Source organism: Balaenoptera ricei, chromosome 10 (genome assembly GCF_028023285.1).
Source record: "Balaenoptera ricei isolate mBalRic1 chromosome 10, mBalRic1.hap2, whole genome shotgun sequence".
Lineage (NCBI taxonomy): Eukaryota > Metazoa > Chordata > Mammalia > Artiodactyla > Balaenopteridae > Balaenoptera > Balaenoptera ricei.
In genome coordinates, this window is record NC_082648.1 from 76,360,769 (window position 1) to 76,374,222 (window position 13,454).

Here is a 13,454-nt window from a genome sequence, read left to right on the forward strand (position 1 = left end):
GTTAGAAATCTTCCTGCTCAGCCCCCGCACTACAGATGAAGGAAGGAAGGCTTAGATGAGAACTGACTTACTCAAGGTCTTGGAGGTAATTTGAGGCAGAGGAGGGATTAGCAAGGAGGCTCCTCACCTTGTCTCTTACTCCATGCTGCCTGAGAGTGGAAGGAAAAATAAAGTGCACTTTGGTGTGGAAATGTTTTCTACTAAGATTAGAGGAGAATGAATCACTGGGATTTTTTTTTTTTTTGAAACAGTGATTCAGAGCAAACTGCAAAGAGTATGCAAGATACAGGACAGGGAAACAACAGAATTCTGGGGCCGACTGTTTATATCGTGGCTGTTTACCACTTATGTATATGCACGGAGCCTTTCGGTTCTGCCTGTTTAATAATTGTACTTGATCTTAAGAGCTCCACAGCCATATTCTGCTAGGTTGTGCACCTTATGATTTGTGAAATCTCCATTTATTAGTGTGGGTGGAATCCTATTGTATATAGAGAAGGGCTGGTAAATATTTTTCTAGGGGAATCTGCAGTCATTCATACTCATTGCTAATATGAATAGTGATAGCTGATATCATAATGCAAATTCTAAAAATGAAAAGCATTTTGTAGTATGAAATATTATAGATGATGAATGGATAAAGATAATGAGGTATATATGCGTATTGTAGAATTATATATGTATTTAAACAATAGAATGTCATTCAGCCTTAAAAAAGAAAGAAAGAAAGTAGAATGGCAGTTGCTAGAGGCTGGGGAGAGGGGGTCATGGGGAATTATTGTTTAATGGGTACTGAGTTTCAGTTTTGCTAAATGAAAAGTATTCTGGAGATGGATGGTAGAAATGGTTGTACAACAATATGAATATACATAATACAACTGAACTGTATACTTAAAAATGACTGATAGTTTTATGTTATGTGTATTTTAACACAATAAAAAAGAAATATTATCATATGCAGTTCCCCTATATTTAATTTTTTATTTCAACTTTGTAATAGCAAAACCCAAGAGATGGTAAACCCTTAAAACTCTTCTCTTGAGGATAAAATAGTAATGGAGTAAACTTTAATTTTAGGAATCTCAGTGAAGGATTTTAATATGTAGTTTTCAGCTCACCCGTCTTGAGGCCATTTCACTGTGCAGAAAGTTTGTAATCTAGTGCTTTTTCGGCTGTTTTGTTACAGTGGTTCTGCAATTTTCCCATTAAGTGTTAAATTGACGTGGATGCCTCAGTTCTGCCTTTTCCTAAAGCATATCTTTAGATTTCAGTGATGGAAAGCCCAGAAATTCTCTGCAGGGACATCCTCTTGCTTTCAAACCCTACCTGCTGTTTAGGCGAGGAAAATACAATTCAACAGAGGGAGATGTTACTCAGGGCTAACAGTCTGCTTTTCAGAGATGTTCTTCCCAAGACATTGGCAGAATGCCTGCAAACTCCCAAGCAAAGCTTGGGGAGATGGATTTCATAAGAGGCAGAGTGTTTTCTTAAAAAAAAGCTCTACAGCAAACCCAAATTATCTTTTACAGACTGGGAGATAACAGTTTAACTAAGATAAAAAGCTATAAATGGTTATTTATCTACAATGGCTATTACTTTTGTACCAGGACATGATTTTCCACTAAGCGCAAACCTGTTCCAGAGAACTTTCTGATTTCTTTCCAATGAATGAAAGTGCAGGGCTGTTTTTGCCAATGTAACCGTGCTTCCTTTGCAACAAATGAGAGAACAAAAGCCCCAGTTTTTTATACTCTTGTCCCTATGTAATTTGCTTTTATGGAACAATGGATGACACCGTTGTCCTCTTCATTGTGTCTTTAAAAGTCACACTTTTTCTAGTTTGCTAAAAACTATCTAAATTTTAATTTACTTCATAAACTCAACTGAAATAATAAAATTACTGTTTTTCTGTTCTTGAGGGATTTAGGATTCTTGTAATAAGCAGTTACTGTCTCTGTGACCTACGATTTCTTCATACAAAAAATGGAAATAACAATAATATGACTTCAAAGGGTTACTGAGAGTTTTAAATAATATGTGCTTGACATAGTATATATTAGTTTCCCATCTCTATAAATGAAAAACAATGGATTTCAGTTGAAATCCATGTTGGCTTAAGTTTAGCCCTTGATTGTGCATTTATGAAAGTCTCATGGATACAGATGTTCAATATCTTTCTCCCTGTACATGCCCACTCTCAAGCAGGTCTATGTTTTTAGTCCCATTCTGTATGTCATTTACAATTATCATCATCAAACACACTTTCAAAATTCCTTTTCACTCCCCATGCAATGAGAACTAAGCTAAAAACTTCAAGAAGTACATTTATGAAGCAATAAAAGAATGTCAGTCTTCAAATAAAATAAAGTGGTAAAATCAAGAGACATTTATTTAAACCGTTTACAGCCATGCAAATAAAGATTAAAATAATTTGATAGAACACCTATATTGAAGCAATAAAACCTTTCAGCTGCCATCTGCACCCCAGACCCCACCTAGAAGTAATCTGGAATAAAGTGAATCAAATTTACCTGTTGACTCATAATCTGGGCAAGAGATTTTCAGTCTTTCCTTTCCTGTAGTTTGCTGATTTCCCTAGAACACTTACTGCCCTTCAGAGTAAGCAGGCTCCTATGGTAACCAGTCAACTAAATGGACCCCGTTGCCAGGAAAGGTACATGAAACAAAACCAAAACAAGGCAGACAGGAAGACAGGGGCTTCCCCAGTGGTTGAATTGAAAGATGTCAGGGGAAACACAAAAATAAGATTATGAAACAGCTCAGTGCAATGTTTTAATATTGATAGTGACAATGATAGTAATAAAATATGTATTAGTATGCGGTAGAGGCTGCAACCTTTTTTTCCCCGTTAGTACTTTGCTTTTGAACATGTAAACACTGGTTTCTATGACACTGTCCAATAACTAGCATCTATTGAGAACCAACTATTTTCCAGGAATTTTACATTAAAAAAATTCCTATAACCACCTTCAAGGTAAATACTGTCATGCTGGTTTTACAGATTCTTTCAAACTCAGTAATTATCAGCTATCCCAGATGACTCTCTCTCCACTTAGGTCCCTCAACCACATGATCCAATAAAATCCCCTTTTTATAGCTCTTAATACGTTTGTAATTATGCAATTAATGATCATGATACTTAAAGTTTAAAGTTCATGCCCCACTGGCTTGTAGAGGGGGACAGGGACCATGCCTTGTTCCCTGGCTCTAGGTTCCCTAGGGCCTAGTGTGATACCTGGCACACAGTGAATGCTCAGTGGACACCCATGGCATGACTGACATGAGAAGACCAAGGCTTAGGGAAGTGGCTCAATTGTACACAACTACTGAAACCACAGCCAGAGGCCTTTCCACTAAGTACTCTGCCTGGGATGTTCTTCTTGCCCTAAGAACTTAGAACTTGCCAGAAGAGTACATAGATGTTCTCTACTATTAAGTATTAATCACATTTCAGTAATCTAAAAGGAGGGAATACTACCTTTTCTCCATTTTAAGACAGTATCTTGCCACATGTTCCATAGTAATAAGTAGGTTGATGATAATAATAGTAACAGTAATGAATTACAAACACATGAGAGGGCTTCACTCCTAACTTCCAGTTGCATACTCTTCAGACAAAGATTTCTCCAAACTTTTCCTCACCATATTTGAATGATTAAAAAAAAAAAACAAAAAGAGGTTTTCTAGTCAACTTCTATCATAATTGGATATCTGTCAACTATTTTTTTTTCATTAGACAACAAGCATTTTGAGGGCAGTGACTTTATTGTCTTTTCTCTATATTCCCAGCATAGATTCTGGCACTTACAGAGCAGCAACTCAATAAATACTTGTTAAATGAGTGAATTATGTTGCCAACATTCTTATGACTATGTGTGCTGGTTATAATCGCTTTTCTCTTCTATCTATATCTGTCAGAATAATCCAAGTTATGCTGTGATAACAACCCTCAAATTTCAAGTGGTTTCTCATTCACAGTGTCAGGGAGAGCTTTGCTTATCATGTCACATAGGGACTAAAGCTAAAGTAAACTCCACCGTCTATGACACTGTCATTTAATTACCAAGCTTCAGGGGTTACCACAGTAGGAGATGAGAAAGAGCTGGTGAGTCAAACACAAGCCATACAAAGCCTAATTCAGAGTGTAATTCACATTCCTTTGGCCGGAACTATCACATGGCCACACTTATCTTCAGGGGAGCATGGAAATGACTAACCAAAAATAGAGAAGAATTTGACATTGGTGAACATTAATAACTCCCATCACACAACCACACGCTATGGCCTCAGGCTTTGTGAAAGAAGGGAAGAAGATGGCAGATAAGAGGTCAAAGGAAAGAGAATGTCCAGAAAAAAAAAAAGATGGATGGATGGTAAAGAAGAGAGAGAAAAATCTCAGCTGTAGGGCTATTCTAGCAAGGTCAGTTCCTGTTCTGAAGTAGAATTTAAGCCCTCAAAAAAACCCAAAGTCTTACCTTCTCAATACCTCTCTATTGCTCATCCACATGACTCATTATTAGCAAGTTGAATGTTTTTTTTAATGTACATTTTTTATTTATTTAATTTATTTTTATTTTTGGCTGTGTTGGGTCTTTGTTGCTGTGCGCGGGCTTTCTCTAGTTGCGGCGAGCGGGGGCTGCTCTTCACTGCAGTGTGTGAGCTTCTCATCGCGATGGCTTCTCTTGTTGTGGAGCATGGGCTCTAAGGAGCACAGGCCTCAGTAGTTGTGGCAGGCGGGCTCAGTAGTTGTGGCTCACGGGCTTAGTTGCTCTGCGGCATGTGGGATCTTCCCTGACCAGGGCTCGAACCCATGTCCCCTGCATTGGCAGGCAGATTCTTAACCACTGCGCCACCAGGGAAGCCCAAGTTGATTGTTCTTATACCATTACGGATCATGTTTCATTGGGAAAGATAATCACTAAGGTTTCCTGGATTATCTCTCATGCACAAGGCATAGAAGTATAAAGATGTTTGCCTTCAACTTAAGGGAGGTGTGACAAACAGAAAATAAGAAACAGAGATGTCTCTGACACTGAAATACATTATTATTCTCTTCCTCATCTTTCTCTGTCACTATTTAAAGTTTCTTACTATTTTCCATCCCTGCTGGGGTAAACACCACAAAGGAAAGAATTATGGGTGTCTTATTTATGGTTTCATTCCCACAGTCTACAAACACAAGGCACATAGTTAGTGCTCAATAAATATTTGTTCATTGATGGTTTGAAAGGGACAACTTAGGGAGGCAAATGACAACATTTAAACTAAAGGTTAATTTCCTGAACTGGGCCCTTTGAAAAATTCCAGAAATACTGAAGTTGCCATTCATCTGACTAGTTGTGTTGTAGGCAAGTTAAGTAGGAAAATTGTTTTTAATCTTTGGGTTGGTCATTGGCAAGATATGCTCAGTCATTTTTTTCCAGTTGGTAGTTTGGAAGTCCCAGCAGGATAGCTTATGGCTGGCAGTCAATTAGTTGTGAATTTATTTTTAATCTTTAGCAAATGTCCCTTGTGAACAAGCACAGGATGCATCATAATTACCATCAACTATTATCTCTTCAACTCCCCTGTGTGCCTGGCAAAGTACTGTGCAAAACAGAGACAAAAATATAGTACTAGTCTAAAGAAGCTGACAGAGCAAATAAAGATCATTCATTTTTTGCTATATTAAAAATAATTATTTTGTGCAGGGCAGTGATTTTCATATTCTCTGATAAAATGCTTCACAGAGGGCTAGAGTTTTAAAGAAGATTATAAAAGAAAGAGGAATGATGATAGAGCGTACAAATGACAAAAGGGGTTCTTTGATAACTGTACAAATTGAATAATGAGTAAATAATCTGATTACCAGGTTGGTGATGATAGTTTGTTGAGGAGAAGATGAGAGGAACATTTTTGGTAACATACTAGTATTTCTGTATGATCATTTAACTGTCTAATTGCTTTAGAATCGATCTCAAAAATGTATTTGATAGTCAATATATAGTTCATTATGCAGCTCTTTGATTAAAAGAATTAGAAAAAGAATAGTATCTATGTCTGTTATATACAGAAACCGTTTCCTCATTCCCCAATCAGGAACAAACCTCCACCTGGACTGTAAATAAACTTTTGAAAATATACCTCTACCTGATACAAAATAACATTTTGGTGGCATTGACCTCTATCTATGAATAGACATTTTCCAATTTAAAATTTTAGTGAAACTCATTTACTTGAGAGCAAATGGGTATTTGATTTTTAACTAATTTCTAATCTTTGAATAGAGGATTATTTTTGCTTCCTTCAGGGCACTTGTTTGGTTTTTCATGTGTGTGTGTAGACATCAACTAATTTACTGGTTGATGAGAATGATAAACTCTGGGTATCATGATACCGTATCTGCCTTCATAGTCCAAAAAATATTTCTTGGTTAAAAATATCTGGGAAACATTAATAATTAGTAAAAAGCAAGTGGTTTAAAAATACTCACTAATAAAGGACTATCATCATTTCTTTCCTTTTTTTTAAACCCCTTGAAAATAAAAGCTCACTTCTGCTAAGTGCATGGGAAATACCTATACTTTTTTTTCTGCCCCTGAAAAAGAATCAAATTGAACCTAACTGTATGTATCCTATGAAGAACTGGCAATCCTGAGGCTGACTCCATGTACAATTTGAAACTCCAGAAAAGCCATGAAGGTAAGAATGAACAGAGTTACCATGTTTAACAGCCCTAGGAAAAGAAAGAGATGAATAAATTGTTTCTCCCAACCTGAGGACATAATAAAGAAATATTTAGACTCACTGGAATATTGTATTTCCATATCTTTTTAAATAAGAAACTTTGAGGTGCACTTTTTTATGTGCAGCTGTGATATACAGAACACAACATTCTGTTATTTCAGAAATGTGACTAAAAAGAGAAAAAGATCTGTTTAGAATGAAATAAAGAACACATCCCAAAGCCACACAATGGCAAATGTGTGTGAACGTGAGCACATTTTAACTTTTTCCTTAAAGTTAGACTAGTGATGGCTGAGAGACAGCTGCTCTGCTCGAGGTGGGTAGTGCCCTTGCTCTGGTATGTGACTCTGAGGTCACCATCTCCAGTTTATAAAGGGAGGATCTTCCCACAAGCTTACATGTTTCTTCACTCTTAGGCAGATGGTGTAATGCTCAGAGGCAGGAGGCTGGGGTGGTAGCAAGACAGAGTTCTGGAATCTGATAGGTCGAGGTTGAATTCCTAACTCCACCATTTCCTAACCATGTCATCTTGGGTCTGTCCCTTAGGCTCTCTGAGCTCCAATTTCCTTATCTGTAAAATAATATCTTCCTTGTAGGAGTTTTGTGAGAATTAAATGAGACAAAATATGGACTGTTTTTAGTAGAATGACTTGACATTGTGTCTTGGTATGATGTGATCATTTGTGAGTTATATTTCCTCATTTATTCATTCACTTATTTATTAACTCATTTGACAAATATGAACTGAGCCCCTGCTACGTGCAAGGTTCAGTCTACATGGGTACATTAGATAGACATTGTCCCTGTTCTTACTTAGTTGCAGAATTATGGAGGCCAATGACATATAGGTAAACAGTAATTACAATGCAGCGAGATGCACTAGGTTTCAAGTAACTTGTAAGAAGTATGGTACTGAAGTTTGAGAACAATGTACTTTTTATCTAAATTGGGATGTATTGAAGGTTATACTTATTTTACTTTTACTTTGATTTATTCACAGTCCACTATGCTTTTTTTTCTCCTCAAAAGAAGGAGAGGCAGAAACACTGTGCAAAAATATATTTCCCCAGGAACACCATATGGTGACCTAGCATATAGTTAGTGTTAAGGGAACAGTGATTATGATGATGAAGATGACGATGATGGTGATGATGATGAAGTGACTTGAAACAATGCTACTGAGAATGCAATTCAGTGTTTTATTGAGACTGAATGTTATAAAAGTTAATTATAGGACAACCCAAATATTCTGTGTTTTTCTGGTCTGTAAACTCTAATTACAGAAACACAAAGATTTATGTCCCCTTAAGAATATCATTGTATGTATTATAAAAGAAACTTTGGAAACAGAACCAAAATTTAGTAAAGGTATCCTTTTTAAAGAGATCGTTCTGATAAATATTTTATAAAGATGAATACATGTTTTGGGGACCTCAGGAAGGAATTTCTGGGCTTTCAGCATACCTGTCTGAGAGGGGCAGGCCAGGTGATACTGTTGGACTTCCTGTCTGCAGCTCTATATTGGGGCATTTGGTACATCACTGACCTCCAGATCATGGCAAACAAGCAGCAGAGATACCATGAGGCTTACTGAGAGTACCCATCTGGCCTGGCATGAACACCACCCACTTACCCACAGTAAGGAAGCACTGGACTTAAACTACATGTTAGACCATATGGACCTAACAGATATACAGAAATTCTATCCAACAGCACCAGAATACACATTCTTCTCATATGAACATGGACCATTCTCCAAGATAGATCATTCCACAAAACAAGTATGAATAAATTAAAAAAAATTGAAAATGTGGTCAGCATTTTTTTCTGACCACAATGGCATGAAACTAAAACTCAATTACAAGAAGAAAACTGGAAAATTCACAAACATGTGGAGATTAAACCATATGCTCCTGAACAATCAATGGATCAAAGAAGAAATCAAAAGAGCAATTTAAAAAAATCTTGAGACAAATAAAAATGGAAATATACCAAAATCTATGAGATACAGCAAAAGCAGTTCTAAGAGGAAAGTTTATAGTGATAACTGCCTATATTAAGAAAAAAGAAAGATCACAAATAAACAACCTAAATTTACATCTCAAGAAACTAGAAAAAGAAGAGACAAAGCTAAGCCTATGACAAGCCCACAGCTAACATCACACCCAATGGTGAAAAGCTAAAAGCTTTTCCTTTAAGATCAGTAACAAGACAAGGATGGCCACTCTTACCACTTTTATTCAACTCAGTACTGGAAGTCCTAGCCAGAGCAATTAGGCAAGAAAAAGCAATAAAAGACATTCAAATCAGAAAGAAAGAAATAAAACTGTTTCTATTTGCATATGGCATGATATATAAAGAAAACCTCCACAGCCCCACCAAAAAACTATTAGAACTAATCAATGAATTCAGAATTCAGTGAAGTTGCAGGGTCCAAAATCAATATACAAAAATTAGTTGCATTTATATATACTAACAATGAAAATCAGAAAGAGAAATTAAGAAAACAATCCTATTTACAAAGCATCAAAAAGAATAAAATACTTAGAAACAAATTTAATCAAGGAGGTGATACATCTGTATACCGAAAATTATAAGACATTGATAAAAGAAACTGAAGAAGATGCAGATGAATGGAAAGATATACTGTGTTTATGGATTGAGAGAATTAATGTTGCCAAAATGTTCTTACTATGCAAAGTAGTCTACAGATTCAATGCAATCCCTATAAAAATTTCAATAGCCTTTTTTCACAGAGGTACAATAGAATATTTAATCCTCAAATTTGTATGGAACCACAAAAGACCCTGGTTGGCCAAAGTAATCTTGAGAAAGAAAAACAAAGCTGGAGGTGTCACACTTTTGGATTTTAAACTATATTACAAAGCTACAGTAATCAAAACAGCATGGGATTGGGATAAAAACAGACCCATAGATCAACGGAATAAACAGAGAGCCTCAAAATAAACTCATACATATACGGTCCATTAATTTTTGACAAAAGAGCCGAGAATATATGACTGGGAAAGGATAGTTTTTTCAATAAAGGTTTTAGAAAAACTAAACAGCCTCATGCTAAAGAATAAAGTTGGATTCCTGTCTTACACCATACACAATAATCAACTCAAAGTGGATTAAAGACTTGAATGTAAGACCTGAAACCATAAAACTCCTCCAAGAAAATGTAAAGTATAAGCTCCTTGACATTGGTTTTGACACTGATTTTTTTGAATTTGACACCAAAAACAAAGACAATAAAAGCACAAATAACCACATGTGATGGTACCACGTCAAACTGAAAAACTTCTACACAGCAAAGGAAACCATCAAACAAAACAAAAATCAACCTATGGAATGAGAGAAAATATTTGCAAACCACACAGCTGATAAGGGGTTAATATTCAAAATATACAAGGAACTCATACAACTCAACAGCAAACAAAGCAAAACCAAGACAACCCAATTAAAAAATAGGCAAAGGACTTGAACAGACATTTTTCCAAAGAAGACATACAATGGCCAATAGGTACATGAAAAGATGCTCAGTGTCACTAATCATCAGGTAAATGCAAATCAAAAATCACAATGAGATATTGCCTCACATCTGGTTAGGATGGCCATTATAAAAAAAGACAAGACATAATAAATGCTGTTGAGGGTGTGGAGAATAGGAACTCCTGTACACTGTTAGTGGTAATATAATCTGGTACAGCTACTATGGAAAACAGCATGGAGGTTGCTCAAGAAATGAAAAGTAAAACTACCATATGATCCAGCAATCTGGCTTCGGAATATATATGCAAAGGAAATGAAATCATTATCTCAAAGAGATATCTGTACTCCCACATTTATTGCAGCATTAATCACAATAGCCAAAGTATGGAAAAATCCTAAATGTTTGTTGATGGATGAATGAAGAAAATATGATTATCTATCTATCTATCTACCTATCTATCTATCTACCAATAAACATAATGGAATATTATTCAACCTTTAGAAAGTTGGAAATCCTTCCATTTAGGACAACAAGGATGAACCCGGACGGCATTATGCTAAGTAAAATAAGCCAGACAGAAAAAGACAAATACTGCATGGTATCACTTATATGTGGAATTTTTTAAAAAGTCAAACTCATAGAAACAGAGAGTAGAAATGTGGTTGCTAAGAGCTGGGGGTTGGGGGAAATAGGGAGAGGCTGGTATTGATAAAATGTACAAACTTTCCGTTATAAGATGAATAAGGTCTAAGGGACTAATGTATAGCATGGTGACTACAGTTGATGACAGTGTATTGTATAATTGAAATTTGCTGAAAGAGTAGAACTTAAATGTTCTATTCCTCCCACCCCATCCAAAAAAAGGTAAGTACGTAAGGTGAGGTGATGGATGTGTTAATTAACTCAATGTGCAGGGGGGCAGGGGGGAATCCTTCTACAATGTATAGGTACATCAAATCACAATGTTGTACACTTTAAATCTCTTATAGTTTTGTCAATTATACCTCAATAAAACTGAAAAAAATATCCATTTCTCTCCCCCCCCACACACACTTAGACTGTCTGTCTAGTCCCTACTGTGACATGTATCAATATCAGCTAGTATTGTGCATCCTCCAATAGCATTAGATTTGATTTAATCTTTTGCTCCCAATTAATAATTGTAAGATACTTAGCAAGCTTATCCTAATTTTCAGATATCTCCCAAATTCCCCCCTTGTTTTTTGATGTTGTATTGTGTCTATATTACCTCGATTCTGTGCTATGTTTTCTCTCTTAGAGCCTTTATTTTATCATAGGACTACAAATATATAGGGTGGTTTGTCCTCTTCTGCTTGGATTTCAGGATTCAGGGGATACTTTGTCACTTAGTTTTGTTGTAGATGTTTTGGTATCATAGTTGCTATGTCTATTTTTAAGGAAGAGATTCAAAAACTATGCCACTACCACCATCTTCTCAGAATTCTCAATGTCGCTTGAGTATTTAGTGGTTTTCCCTTAAATGTTTATTTTACATATACTCTACGTAGAATAGTTCATGCTTTTTAGTTCATGCTTTTACAGAATGTGTTGTTTTTTAGGAATGCATATATGACATGACACCAGAAATGCCTATCATAACAGTGTCTTATACTCAGATTTGAACAGAGAATTTTGGAAGAAATAATATTATAAAGTACTTTGAGCATTTATCACTAAATAAAGTATTATTTCTGTATTGTTTCCAATTTGCATTTCCAGAAAATGATATATTCTTTTGGTATATAAATGTTAAAAATGTAATTAGATATAAGAAGAAAGAGGAGGAAGAGAAGGAAAAGGAAAAAATGTAATATTATACCAATAACCTGTGCTTTACTCATGACTTTAAACTTTGCTCAGATAATTTATCAGTTCTTAGTGGAGCAATAAAGCACTGGATTTAGGCTCACTGGTACTTATAATGAGATTTCTTCCTTTAAGCAAATCCCTTATTTTAGAAGAAAAGTAAAACGTTAACTCTTAGGAATCATTATGCAATAACAAAGGGAGCAGTAAAATTTTATAGGAGTTGGACCAAGTCCAGTGACTTTCTGGTTGTGAAAAGTCCAGTGAAAACTGGGTAAATGGCTCATGTAATAGGAAGTTTAAGTAATAAAATGGGGGCGGTGGAGGGATGAAGATTTCCCCAGTCCCAACCTGCTCCAAGTACATAGAGTTTTTGGTGATTGTTGCCTTATAATGTTGTGCTCATTATAGTCATAGGCAGAATATCATAAGGATGCACTTCTGGTGTTAAAAAAAATAATCCACGGTGGTAGGGTCTTGGGGCTTAAATGGAACTTGGGAGATATTATTATAAATATTGTTTTCCAATTATCCTCATCTCTGCTCCCTTGGTGCTTAGAAAGAAAACTTCAAATAGAGTAATGTGAACTACTATGTGTTAGGTTCTTACCATATAGCTAAGAGCTAGGGATGTTACACACATGGGTCTTATTTGGTCCTTCCACCTATGAGAGACATAGGCGAGGAAAGAGATACACAGAGAAGTTAGGTGACTTGCTTAAGGTCACAGAGCTAGTAAATTGTGGAGCCTCGGTTTTAACTCATATTAGTCTGACTCTTGACCTGTGCTCTTAGCCCACTGTTTTGAGTGTGTTTAAAAAGCCACATAGTTTAATGTGGAAAGGTGAATCTTTTAAAGGGTTTCTATTACTATCCAAGCTAAGTTTCACTTAGAGAGCCTGGCGGTGCATCCACTGTGCAGAAAATACAGTTCTTGACTGAGGATATCATAGTTCCCCTTCAGTACTTATTCAGCAGAGGATCAATTCAGTTGCTCAGCTGACTCATTTCTTCTCAGTGCTACACAATGTACCAGGCTTCAGGAACATGAAAATGGATGAGACACAGTCTCAGCCCTTGGGTCCTTTGGAGGGGTAGCTTTCATAAAAAGGTATATATGTATATAAACCAAAGTAGAAGCTCAATTCTAGAGAATTGCCGAGGCAGTCTTCAAGCTGCAAGTCTGAGGGAGGCAAGTAGGGGAGTGATGAGTGGTGGTTACCTAAGGGTATCCAACTCCTCTTGGTTTGCCTAGGACCTTCCCACTTTTAATACTGAAGGTCCCACATTCCAAGAAATGTCTCAGTTGGGCAGACTGAAATGGCTGGTCACATAGGTTTCTGCTGGTTTGGAACACTACCAATTTCCCATCAGGGAACTAGTG